The 13,319-nt window shown below is 38.4% G+C and overlaps 2 long non-coding RNA genes across 3 annotated transcripts in view; one reads left to right on the top strand and one right to left on the bottom strand.

Annotated features, from left to right (window-relative positions):
• Positions 1-13,319, top strand: part of LOC126919458 (uncharacterized) — a 251,512-nt gene that overhangs the window by 54,753 nt on the left and 183,440 nt on the right. The window lies entirely within an intron of this gene.
• On the bottom strand, positions 3,913-6,664 carry LOC126919460 (uncharacterized). The gene is made up of 2 exons (XR_007711643.1): positions 5,070-6,664; positions 3,913-4,824 (listed from the first exon to the last, which is right to left on the bottom strand). It is a non-coding gene; the product is annotated as an uncharacterized LOC126919460 (long non-coding RNA).

Below are 13,319 nucleotides of genomic sequence, written 5' to 3'. Positions count from 1 at the left end.
CACTCGCTTCGACCCTCTCTCTTACTCTCCAATCAATTCTTCGTTTCTCTGTCGCTCCGTAGATCGGGAAGTCGTTAGTACGACTGACGTGTACCTCGTGCACACAATCTGGTTCGTCGTACCGCGGAGTCCAACTCCTCCTCCCGTTGGCTGCCGTTTATCGTGTTGCTCGTCCGTGTTGTCGTGGTCGTCTTCTTCTTCGTCTTCGGCGGCCATCGTCGAGCACGGTGATAGAGAAGCAAACCGCACGGGCGTCCATCACTGTCGTCGGCTACGACCGGGTCGACACACGGTGTGTGTGTGCTCCCGCCGACGAGAAAAATCTCGAGAAGAACAGCGCCGGCAACAGGACCCGCAGAGAGAGGAGCGGAACTAACCGACGCGACGTAGGGCTGTTCTCTCTCGTACTTTACATTCCGCGATCTTGTTTCGAACGATGTTTACAGGCGTAAATGGAAGCGCACGTGCGCAACCGCCACGATCCACTTTACATGTTTGTCGATACGTGTTGCGTTTGATGGCAAGTTAATATTGAGATATTTAGGATTTCGTAGATTTCAATGTACACAAGAGGCATTCCAGTGATTGGAATTTTGGAGCGTAGAATTTCTGATGTTCCAAGCAGTTAAGTTTCATAGCGTAAAAACAATGGAATATGGATTTGTTGAAAGTAGGATTTTAAAAACAAGTGGAAACATGTTTGTTGGGAAATTAATGAGATATTTAGAAGTTCCAGGTTAAGCATTTGTGATTAAAAAAGTAATCAAAAAATAATTCGAAACACGAAACACTTAATAGTGTCATTTAATTGTTAATAAATTAAAAAAACACTGCAATCAACGATGCACGATTTTATAATTAATCATGTTTAAGTAACTACTTCATGAAAATCTCTACATCTCTATTTATGCATATCTGTGACCTGGAGACCGCTATTACGCAGAAAATAGAATTTAGTGAAACAAAAATATTCTAGATAAGAAGAGGTGCATATTATTGTGCCTTTGAATATACATTATGTTTTGGGTTGCAAGGTCTAAATAGATTTCTATTTATGTTCCTTGTAACCTTTAGCTGGAGCAACAAAGTTGTCTTTTTTGGTAATGTCCTTTGCTATTAATATATGACGTGCTCCCTATCGATTCTATTGTATCGCAACACTAAAAGAGTAAGGATCTGGATCAGCATAAACTTATATTTATACCTTTATTTATTTAAATATATTTTCCTATTGCAAATTCATCCACTCGTTCTTCAATCAGTCAACCTGAACAAATCATACACAGCCTACCAGCACACATCTAAAGAATCATACTTGAAGTTACATTTACGTAGGTATTATATTATACCAGCACATCGAAGTCATAAAATGGTTCGAACACACACAAGCAACAAGACGGTAAGGTTAATATTATGTTATTGAAATATCTTATCCTCTCATCGTCCGTAATGATTCTTTGTGAAATTGATGGCCCTGGAATTGTCAATCGAAGGACAGCTAAGTATAGGTGATAAATCGATGGAGAAACGTCCGTGAGAGGATCGGAAGACAAGCTCGATGTTGTCTGTATCGATGGAGGAAAAGAGTTCCACGACGAGCACGAGAACCTGTGAAACGTGTATTTTGCATTCCGCGATCTCTGGATCGGAGTGATACCCGTGGAATTAAACGTAGCTCTTGCCAGGGGGATCATTCAGCGACGGTGATATCAATTTAGCGCAAGATATAATCTTGTCTAGATAGAGGGGACGAAGGAAACGTATCGCCGATGAAATTTTCATTACCTTCGTTTCTCGTGCTCTCTTTTCATAAACATCGCACAAACAAGCTATATATATTCGCTTCGACGATCTTTTACCACAGGAAGTGGAAACTCTACTTAAAAAACCGTTTCATTTGAGAAACAATAAAAAACAACGTTCGACGTTAAATCAGTGTAGGAATTTAAGATACAGTAAGATAGGGTTCTTTCAGTTACTTAAGAGCTATCTAATATCTTCTCTAATATCTTGAAATTCAATCTTCAACTTTACACAGAATAATTAAATTTGTCGTATATTATGAGGCACCATTAGTCTTTGCTATAATAACGAAAAAATAAAAAGACGTCGTAAATATTATCCTATGGTAATGTTATTTGAATTACGATAATTACAATTAAGACTATTAACATTGAACGAATTTCATTGCTTTCGATGAGCACTGTCAGTCCAAGCATACGATATATTTCACTATTTATCATGCCACTAATAACAAGTTAAACAATGTGTTTTCAAAGGTAAATCGCTCAAAGATATCAGAGATTTTGACGAATTACAAGGCAAATATCAAATATCTTTCCGATCCAAATCTCACCTTGTTCTATCCTGTTATCAGTCAAAGTTGTTCAACTAAAATTAATTCTGCCCTCTGTCTAACAGAGGGGACCATATTTTTTCCGGATGCCCAAGCAAAAGAGCGGGGAATCGAAACGAAAGAACGTTCCTTCCTAGCCGATTCCTCTCGATGGCCGATAGGATAACATCTATCGATCTTGTACACCGCATAGGCGTACGATCGCTACTTACTTCGGATCTGTTAGACGACTGGTTGGTTCGGTGCATGGACGCATCGTGGCAAAAATAGCCGTGGACTAGATGGGACGAGCCGATATCGGGAAAGATATCGCGCGCGCTTCGCTTTGCCTCCATTTGAATAACAAAACGCTTCACGTCCGTCCGGCTGTAACGCCGGCACGGCAACGTGCGCTGACGCTTCCACGGCCGTAGCCCGAGTCTGCCGTTTTTTCCTCAGGTTCGACTTCTCTTTCGAAACGTTGTCTCGATACGGGAGCACCATGGAACTCTCGCATTCCTAAGTGGACTCCATGAGAACCACGATTCCTTCGTTAAATACGTCACTTATTATCGAGGAGAAATAGTTGGAACGTGAAGCTTCGTTTCGTGAATTGTTCTCTTAAATGCATACTATTTACTAGCGAAATCAATTGTAACCGGTTTATACTAAGACTCGGAGGTTTCATTGACAAGTTTCGAATTTTTGGAGAATTTTGTGTAAATATATGGCATTCTTAAGTACGTTCGTTGTAATGAATATTTTAATCTTAATAAGTAAACATTATTCAGTCCTCGTTAAAATGTATGTAGCACGAGTGACATTGTCTTGTTGTCCGGTGTTTGAACCTGGCTTGCAAAATAACACGTGCGGATAGAAAATTGAGTATCACGAGACATAAACCGATTCTTTCTGTGTATGAACTGTACGAAATTTTCCAAAACAGTCAGAATTCTCTGAACTTTAAAATCATGAAAAATACCTTCGATCGTGGTTCGAGTAATTTTCTGGTTAAATGATATAAAAAGGATGTGTATTCTTACGAATTGTTTAATGATTACTCATGTAGCACTTTTGTTTCTCTATTTTCTCTATTACAGGCTGAGTGTATTTATTAGCGTGCTCGTGTGTACGATAAAGTACGTGTTCGATGGATGTTGTCCTAATGAAGGATCGTACGATGCTACGAGTGATTTAAGATCAATGCGAGTACAACAAAGTAGATACCAACGAGGGGGGTATCACCATGGGAACCGATATTGATTGTGCAGAGGACCAAACGGCACTAACAATCGTCGACTGGATTCACCTGTATTTTTTTCGTGTTACTTCCCTTTTTTTTTTGTAATTCTGTTTCGAACAGCAATATCAAGAGTAATTCAATCCGCTACGAAACCTACCGATCAAATAGCGGACGCAATGCGTCGAATAAAAACGCATGTGTCTGCATATATTTTTTTGTTTTTTCTAAAGCGAAATATTTTGTAAAAAGTATATTTATTCTGTTTTTAAAAATAATGTCGTCGAGTAACAATAAATACAATAAGAAACAATTAGATATCAAGAGACACTACATCTGTATACTTAATTAAATTTAATCTACATAATTAATTAGATTATCATTGTAATATTAAACGTATGTGTTGTGTATAATATAAGATTTCGAAAGGTAATATCCTATTCATTATTTACCTAATTCTTCGTGTATATTTTATACTCTCGATCGAGGGTTTCATGTGTTAAGCTTTGATTAAATCGCTTGTACTCCCACTCGTGACAGGAGCAACAGCAGTTAATTATCGATGGGATAGATTCGCATCGAATCGCACGTTAGAGCGTTGCGCACGGGTTCGATCATCATAAAGGAGAATGAAAGAATCCTCGATTCATTACACGCGCCAGCCATACCCGTGCGGCCGTTCTTAGCCTCCCCTCCGTGCCATAGGAAATCAATTCACCGAACGGAATAAAAGATAAGGCGAGAGGGCAGCCGGCCGGCTAATGTATCAATCATTCTGTTTGCGTAACCTCTGACACGTGTTTCTTGAACGCGCATAAACATACGCACACGTTTACATTCGGAGGCTGGAGGTACGAATGGAAAGTGAAGCGGAAAGAGAAATGAAACAAAGACAAACGTAGACAGCATTAAGGAATGACGAGAAAGAGAGAAACACGAACCCTCTGGAATCAATAAGCCTATACCCCTGTCGAGTTTCTTCGTTGCACCGCTTTCTTTCTGTCTCTTTTTCGTTTGACCCTCTCTTAGCCCTTCTTTACTTTCTCGCTCTGTTTCCTGCCGCCTTCTCTATCCTACAACACCTCTCCACGCCTTTTCAAACCGTCTTCTCACCCCATATGTTCCCTCTTCCTCTTCAATGCTTTCTTCGTCGCCCGAGTCTCCAACGAATGGCTCTCGCTTTCCCCCTTTCTCGCCAACAAGGTGGAGTAGTTCGACACGTCCATGGCCGTCTCTCCTCTTCACTTTTCTACGATTTTTTGAATTTGAGACATGTTTAGGCCAACCTCGGGAGAAGAGTAATTTTTATAAGAAGGCAGTTGAAAAGTTTTTTAATTCTTTCAGAATCATCCCTTAATTCTTTCGAGTTTAACGAGAAATTAAATATGTTTCAAGATAAGAAAACTTTTCCTTTTCAATAATCTATTGAATTTCAAATATTAAGATCCTATTATGAATCGAATTACATGCTCTATCCTAAGGATTATACTTAACCTATTCCTTTTTTCAAATTCCTATTCACACTATGATGTTGCATTGCTTAGTAAAAGACATGTCTGTTTCCCAAACATTAAGCAGAAACTTCTATAATCGCTGAAATAGAAATTAGTAAAGGAATTAATTTCAAGTGATTCGCTTTTTTCCTTGCAAGCGTGCTGGTTTACCGGAATAATCTATTTAATTATTTTAACAGACGAAAAATGAAATGGAAATAATTACGATACGTAATTAAATATATCCAGGAGAATAATAATCTAAATGACGAATTAACTTCTATTCTTTAATTAACAATGTAATACTCAATACCATAAGAAACGTATTTCAGTGTGAAAAGAAAGTTGCTTTTTCTAAAATTAATCAAAGGTTCGAAATCGTTGAAGATTTACAATTTCCAGGAAATCAGCTATTCGAATGCTCGTGACAAGAGCGAGTCACGGTAATGAGGCAGAAAACAGAAGCAACGCGAAAACCGTTCAATCTGCTTGAAGGCATCGGGGCACTCTGAAATCCGTACAAAAAAGAAAAGGGAAAGAAAAAAATGAGGAGCAACGATGGCCCCCGATGGAGTGGCACGATACGAATATATGCTTTCGGTTCGGTACATAAGAGAACGTCGGACGAAAAGGTGAGGCGCGTTCTCCATTCATTAAAGCCCGCTTCCACAGCCTTATCGGATCTCTCTTACCGCAATGAAGGCTTTCGCTCGGCCACACCGAGGTGTTACAGTTCACGTTTAATTAGGGGCAACGTGCCGGAATGAATAAGTTAATTAAACGCTTGCTAGTTGCTCGTCTGAGATAGAAAACGCGGAAAAATTGCCTCGGAGTGATTTTGCAATTGTTGCAGTGAAAGTGGCATTATATTCCTAACAACTTTCTTTTCATATTCATACACTCCTTTATTTTACAAAACCGATAATTATTTTATATTATCGCCCTCAGTTTCGTGTAATTTATAGCATTTTGTCTTTTCTTATTCTCCCATGCTAATTTATATTATTAATTTATTATTCGTCTCTTGGATTGAAGTACAGTGGAAGTCCGTGTATTATACGAATTATACGAATACTATGTCGAACCATACATATTTTTTCAAAATTATTTTTCAAACAGTACTGTTCGTGCTAGCTTCTTCTAATATAACTTCTAATATAAATAAAAGTATGGAGGATTAAACGTGTATATAGTGATGAGACGAGTTGATACTTAGTGTAGTCCTCTAGCCTTTTCTTATTCTCCCATGCTAATTTATATTATTCGTCTCTTGGATTGAAGTACAGTGGAAGTCCGTGTATTATACGAATTGTACGAATACTATGTCGAACCATACATATTTTTTTTAAATTATTTTTCAATCAGTACTGTTCGTGCTAGCTTCTCCTAATATAACTTCTAATATAAATGAAAGTATGGAGGACGATTAAACGTGTTGGGGTATATAGTGATGAGATGAGTTGATACTTAGTGTAGTCAAATGTATTTGAAATTATCTGCGGTACAGAGTTAGTCGTCGTCCGCTCAGTTTTGCTGGATATGAATATACACGGTAATGAGTACGTTCGCTCGATATTAATCGCTATAAGATTGCTCGATACTGATTGATTTAACGATCGTGTTCGTTTATTTATACTGGTCGGGGAGTACCGGAAAGTTTAAATTCAACTTCGGTTGGTTGTTGCACGTAGCGGCGACATTGTTTTGCCCCGAGTTTGTTTATCGTTACGTTTTGTATGTCAAGACGGTGTCAATGTCCCGAGGCAAAACAACAACATTAGTCGCTCTCGATTCGCATCGTCCTCAGACTCGTCATGTACCGCTACAAAAGCAAGACATTGATTTTTCGAGAAGTTACTCGTGTACCCGGGAAATGAAATTAAGAAATTTAGAAAAAAACAAAATTAATTAGTTCCTTCAAGGTCCACCGTAAGTACTTCGTAGTAGCTTTTCAATTTTCCATTTCCACCCATCAAGTGGCCATCTTTAACCACACTTTCCTCCCCTTATCGAACATTCCTAATTCTTCGACTAAACGAAATCTCTGAAATAGTCTGAATAGTTGCCATTCGCTTGCTCGTATCGAATTTCCATAAGCGAACGCGGCGCGCTTGCGAGGTCTGTCCAAAAATGCTGGCCGCATTGTTCACCGTCTAATGCGAGTGCAGGGTCTCCCTAGCCATTAATCCGCTACTGTCGGGTGAACTCGTGCCGTCGCGTCTGTGAGGCCCTTTTACGATTTCCTCCCACGGATTCGAGTGTGCTACGTTTTCTGCAACGCTTTTCTGCACGCCTCACGTGTGATCGTTCGCGTGACTCCCCCGACTTTATTTTTCCCTCCTTTTCCAAACAACGTGCCGGTGCATCGTCCCGTCTTCGTTTATCACGTTGGTTCACGCCACTCTGCTTTCTCTGTCCCTTTGCCCCGCTCGCTACGAAACCGTGTTCCTTATTCGCCCGCGCACGGAGCGAAATAACGAGCAAACGACCGGCTCGGTCGTAACCTCGTGGTCAAGAGTGCAGTAACGTGTCCGCTCGTCTACCTTCCTGTATGAAAACAGCACCGCGAAAATGCGCCTCTTTGCGGCCGAACGAACTCTCCGCCACCCCGGACGTTAGCGTGGTAAACTGGCTTTCGGGGTTGCAGCACGAGACCTCGTGCGATTCTATGGAAATGGGGTGAGTGGTAGATGGCAGAAGTAGTTTTCGGGGTTTCTACGTATAGCAAGACTTCACCGTTTGCCTGAACGTCATTTATTCGAACGAAGTTTTACTTTTCTAGTACTTTTTTGTCGGATTAAGTTATATAGCTTATTTTATTGAAATTCATTTGTTTTATTCGAACGACGAGAATCCATTTAACTTGCAATGTCAATGAAGAGGATTTAATTACGCGAACTATCTTTAGTAGTTCTTTCCCCTTCTATTTCTCCCCTCATTTCTTCCCTTTCTTATTTCCTTCGTCTTCCATTCCCTGTTTCCTCTCCTTCCCATACGTAAAATGGAACTCTATTTATACGAAAGCCATTTATCTTAACGACATTTTATTTAGTAGCTAATTAAACGAATTTTCACTGATTCAATCCACTTATTCGAATCTCTGTTTTGTGAACAAATGATCATAGGTAACAGAATCAGTGGTCCTCTATCGTGATTCTTCCACGAGTTCATAAAAACCAAGTTAATCCACTGCAATAAACTTTTATTATATTCAATGAAATTTCCTTACGTCCTTCATTCTGTAAACAACTTTCGCAAGGAACTTCAGAACCTAATTTCAAAATCCAGCGGCGAAGACGTATCCGCTTCCCCCAGCGTCTCGGAAAGATTAGCAATAAGAAGAGGAAGGAGGGACGAGCTACGGGAATTTTATTATTTAATGGCCGAAAAGAAGGGAGTGGCGAAACGAAAGGAGAGTAAGAATGCCGCGGTGGTGAGAAACAATCGTAAAGGGGCACCCACTCACACGAATCTCGTCCAACCTGTGAACGTGCGGTACACATACACCGAGAGACACCCACACGGAGGATGAGGGCGAGTACAAGGCCACAGGCGCCCCAGAATTCAATTTTCAGCTTGATTTGTCAGGCCGTCACTGCCAGCAGAAACTCGTGGAGCCCATTTCGCGCAGTTCGATCTGCACCGTACCTCTCGCCAAGTAGATTCTTTCGTCTCGCTTTTTACGACTAGCAGTCAAAGAGAACCAGGGTTAGTTCTAGTGAGAAAAATCGCTAGATTTTCATCGACCGTTCGATACGAAGACCTAACGACCTGATATTGTGTCTATTCAAAGAAACGTGAAAGATCAGTTTCTTGAGTTTGTTTTGATCTTGCAAGGCGAGGTCCTCTCGGTTATTAACCTTTTGTAGATATGTTTACTCTTAGTATTCTGTTTACTTTTGACATATAAAATATATTTCTTTTTGTGCTACAAACGAGTTTAGTGAAAATATGTGGCTGAATACGTGTTTTTAGCGATTGAAAAAAATAGAAACCATGACAATAAATTTTGATTTGCGAGAATTTCTTTGAACCTAAGAATTCGTGAGTCGAGGAATCAAAGTGTTCGCGTGAATGATAATTTGTCATGATACGAGATGGTTTACGTTGACACGAGATTTTACACGGAATTAACCATTTTCTCGAAGAATCGCCTGCTTGATTTTCCTATAATCGCAATAACAATCCCTTAAACGGTCGTCAAAGCTCGTTTTAAACCTTTGTAAAGATAATTCCCTCTGCCATACGAGCTGAAACGGCTACACGTGTCCGACGTCGATCGAACGCAATGAGTATCGGTCATCCGTTTGCCCGGATTATGCCCGTCTCGTAAAACGTTTATTACTAAATACTTACGTCCTCACGATCGTTTAAACCGAAAGCGAGGCTAATATACCTACAGGGAAAACGCTTCGGACGCGGCCAATATCGATCGGATTACACAGATGTTAGACTGATTTTTATCATCCGTTTCCTCTTCGATCGATCTTCCAATCTTTTTTTTTATAATAACAATATTCTCATTATAATTCTTAATTATGTCTTTATTGGGCTTGACGAAATGGGAATTGCCGATGATGTCCGTAACGTTCGCTTTTCATATGGCCATGATTATCCACTTTCAGACCTCCAAGGCTTTTACGGCCTCACGTTCTCGCTGTTAGGATTATTGAAGTCCGTATCGGTGCATCTTCAACCCCTAATCAACCTAACAGCTACACCAGAGAAGAGAAACTATATAATCATTCTTAAGATGCACAGCTTCATTATTAACTTTCTTATACGATGTCGCACCTAATTTTAATCAATTTTCTGAAATTTTCATCCGGCTATTATTTTCGCCCGAATTAACCACATCACACTTAATTTTCATCAATCTTATCGAATTTTCTATCGGACATTATTTAAAAACGTTACACCTAATTTTAATAATTTGAATAAATTATCTATAACTTTTATGGGAACACAATTTTTGCTCAAATGAACAAAGTTCTCCTAACGTAATAGTATTTTCGGGTTAAGAAGGAAGGAACTACTTATATAGTTTACAGCTTCGATATTCGTGTATACTTAGGTACATACGTATCGTATAATGCGATAGCAAGCTATCACTAAATATTTTAGGGCGAGGGTGATCGTTTCAAGCAAGTGTTTGGTAGAGCTGCCTTGGAACCAAAGGGCGATCCTGGCAACGAGAAGAGAGGGTTGAAAACCATAATCTGCTCGACGACACGGCTTATCTCGGTAAGCCGTGTCTCGGCCCGTCACGCGACCCATAACGAATCTTCAACCCCCTTGAACGCGGTACAAGGGGGCAAGACGATTTCATCCTGCGACGTAATTGCATCACGAAAAAATTCCTCTTGCATAAAGATACTTACGATAAATAAGAAAATAATTCGAAAAATATTTTCCAACAAATTGATTCAACTAATAATTTGCAAATAAAATAGAATGTTATAAAAAAGTTATGTGGTAAGGGTCAAGTATGTCAAATTCAGACGACTGAATATTTTTATAATATGTAAAATAGATTAAATTAAATAAATATATTTTAATATAATAATAATATTTAATATAATAAAGTAAAATAAATTATACGTCACATGAGGTTTTAAGAGATTAGACAAAAAGATGTACGCCACTAACAAAGCACATAGCCAGCAATTTCAACTTCGTTTCAAATTCGTCGCAAATTGTATTCTCAATAGTCTACTGGCTAATGTTCTCAAGGAAAACGTATTATGGATGATCATTTTTATTTTGCAGAGGCAACGCGTCTCCATTTGGATCTTTACGATAATTATGCGAACAAGTACGCCATGACCACCGATGTTTCGAGGCGTGCAAGGAATCGCAAACGCAGGCTGCCTATTCTGACGGTAGCTTATTAGGTTCTTTTAATCACTAACATTACGACAATACGGATAATTGCCGAGGCACGACGCCTGCCGCGCGTTTATTATGAATATAATGAGCTGCGCAGCACCTGAACACCATCGGCTGGTCTTCCTTCTTCGTATAAGTCGGGGTCGTTCGAGGTTTTCAAAAGTCCCCTTCGGACAGGCTACATTTTTCCCGACTATCCGTACCCATCGATCAATACGCAGACTCGAATTTTTTATTTCGAAACGGATACCGCCGCATTTCGAACGATTTAGCTAACACACACTTCCAATGCTTCGGAGTAAAATGTTTGAAAAGGCATCCTTTTAGAAACAAGCAAAGTTTTATTCTAGAAAAATAATTTTCTTTTTTCAATATATAGAAGAAGTGTATTTTTTTTTCTTCTAAACGAGATAAGTTCGAGCGATACATCGAAAAATTGTGTAAATACTTTTCTATAATTGTAATAATATTTGAGTTAATATTTTAGAAATTTACGAGAACAGAGAATCTTCTATTAAGAAAAGAACGATAAATCTACTTATCTTATTGCAACGCTATTTATTTTATTACAGTAAAGAGATTTTTTTATAAAGTTTATCTTTATCTACAATCTTCTTAAATTACAGATTTTGTCGTTATAATATGTGCCACTTTTTCTCTGAACCCGTTAATTACCACCGTTTAATTAAACAATTGAAAATGCAAATGCAAACGCGAATTTTCACTTTTTATTTTCATGAATATTCAAACATTCGAGGATATCGAAGACAATATTTGTCGAAATGAACGGAGATCTTTCATCTGGTCGAGTAATTATGATCCCAAAAGTATTAGGGGCGGTATGAATTCAATTTGACCTGAGGATGATGCGACGACAAATATTTTCGACGACTGGGTGTCGACGGGAAAGCCACTTAGGCATTTTACATAAGGGTGCGACGTTGGAAGGGTCCGGTATGCTAGACACGCGCCGTGATTTGTTTTCCCTCTTCCCGCCGCACCGACCCATCCCCTATCCCAGCATCCCTGGAAAATATTAACTCGATTCGCAGCTCGTTGAGAAAGCTGCGGAGCGTTCGACATTGCCTTTCGACACCCTCGCCTATCGACATCGACGCCCCTTCACTCGTTTACTCGTTTCCCTTGCTCTCGAACTTTGTTGTTCTTTTATTTAAAAACCCAGTTTCCCTTCATATCAAACAATGAGGATGTAAAATTCCAATAATGAAAATTTGATTTATAGTGCAGTTCGTTGGTAGCTTCTTGTGAGTGACAAGTTTTTCGGAAACATAGCTCTGATCTATGATATTGTCGAAGTAATTACTTAAAGAAAAATTTATAGAATTTGCGTAGAATTTGTGTTGTTCGAAGCAATTAAGTTTCATAGCGTAAAAAGAAAGGAATGTTTGAATTTGTAAAAAGTAGGATTTTGAAAACAAGTGGAAACATGTTTGTTGGGAAATTAGTGAGATATTTAGAAGCTTCAGGTTAAGCGTTTATGATTAAAAAAATAATTAAAAACTAATTCATCGTAAACACGAAACACTTAAGAGTTTCATTTAATTGTTAATAAGTTAAAAAAACACTGCAATCAACGATGCACGATTTTATAATTAATCATGTTGAAGTAACTACTTCATGAAAAACTCTACATCTTTATTTATGTATATCCGTAACCTGGAGATCGCTATTACGCAGAAAATAGAATTTAGTGAAACAAAAATATTCTAGATATGAAGAGGTGCATATTATTGTGCCCTTGAATATACATTATGTTTAGGGTTACAATGTCTAGGAACAAAGGAACTAATAAATATGTGGAGGACTATTGAACGTGTTGGTGTATATAGTGATGAGACGAGTTGATACTTAGTGTAGTCCTCTAGCCTTATCTTATTCTCCCATGCTAATTTATATTATTAATTTATTATTCGTCTCTTAAATTGAAGTATCCGTGTATTATACGAATTATACGAATATTATGTCGAACCATAGACAGTTTTTTCAAAATTATTTTTCAATCAGTACCATTCGTGCTATCTTCTTTTAATATAGATAAATAGAAGTATGTAGATAATGAAGTAATATAAATAGAAGTATGGAGGATTAAACGTGTATATAATGATGAGACGAGTTGATACTTAGTGTAGTCCTCTAGCCTTTTCTTATTCTCTCATGCTAATTTATATTATTCGTCTCTTGGATTGAAGTACAGTGGAAGTCCATATATTATACGAATTATATGAATACTATGTCGAACCATACATATTTTTTTCAAAATCATTTTTCAATCAGTATTATTCGTGCTATCTTCTTTTAATATTACTTCTAATATAAATGGAAGTATGGAGGACGATTAAAC

The sequence above is a fragment of the Bombus affinis genome, chromosome 8, assembly GCF_024516045.1.
Source record: "Bombus affinis isolate iyBomAffi1 chromosome 8, iyBomAffi1.2, whole genome shotgun sequence".
Classification (NCBI taxonomy): Eukaryota; Metazoa; Arthropoda; class Insecta; order Hymenoptera; family Apidae; genus Bombus; species Bombus affinis.
This window is presented reverse-complemented; position numbering and strand designations above follow the sequence as displayed.